Below are 719 nucleotides of genomic sequence, written 5' to 3'. Positions count from 1 at the left end.
TACATTGCGTAATTCTTTCACGTGTGTATCCTCCAACCCGCATTGGAGAAGCGTGGTGTAATATATATATACTCCACTAACTTTGGGAACTGAAATGTTATGTCCCTTGTGCTTGGCTGACACTGGCTCACTCATTCTTCAAACCGGAATGCAACAATATCGTGAGTTTTATTGATATTGTCGAACTTCCGATGCAAAAATACTACGAATTAAAAAAAAAAGAACAGAAAAATAATACTCCTAATATGTAGTGGGGAGTATTAGAACACTACTGGCGAATATTGCTTTCAATTGCTATTTTTAAATAGCAATTTTACACGTGCAAAGTCAGGAGCGGTTATATGTACCTTTAAGATATTATACTGCAGACAAAATCTTAAATGCCGGTAATATTACAAAAAAGAAAAACCTAAAACAACATGATTATATAAAACATGACTGGTCAGGTACAAAGACGGGTCGAGCGTACCAGAAAATGAAATATATGAATAAATCTTACAAATACGTACATTTGATAATGGTTGGAAGTCAAGTACAGTACAAAGAAAATTCATATGCACATTTAAGAAATAATAATGCAAAAAATACTTATTAATTATCATAATTTTTACATTAAAAAATATATCTCCGCCGCGACAGCTGTACGCTGCCGTGACCAGGATTCGAACCTGGGTTACTACGGCCACAACGTAGGGTCCTAACCACTAGACGATCACGGC

The 719-nt window shown here is 35.5% G+C and overlaps 1 non-coding gene across 1 annotated transcript; it reads right to left on the bottom strand.

Annotated features, from left to right (window-relative positions):
- Positions 1-647: 647 nt before the first annotated feature.
- On the bottom strand, positions 648-719 carry Trnah-gug (transfer RNA histidin (anticodon GUG)). Its single transcript has one exon. It is a non-coding gene; the product is annotated as a tRNA-His (tRNA).

Source organism: Nymphalis io, chromosome 3, assembly GCF_905147045.1.
Source record: "Nymphalis io chromosome 3, ilAglIoxx1.1, whole genome shotgun sequence".
NCBI classification, from domain to species: Eukaryota; Metazoa; Arthropoda; class Insecta; order Lepidoptera; family Nymphalidae; genus Nymphalis; species Nymphalis io.
The sequence above is the reverse complement of the archived record's forward strand: the minus strand, read 5'-3'. Positions and strand labels throughout refer to the sequence as shown.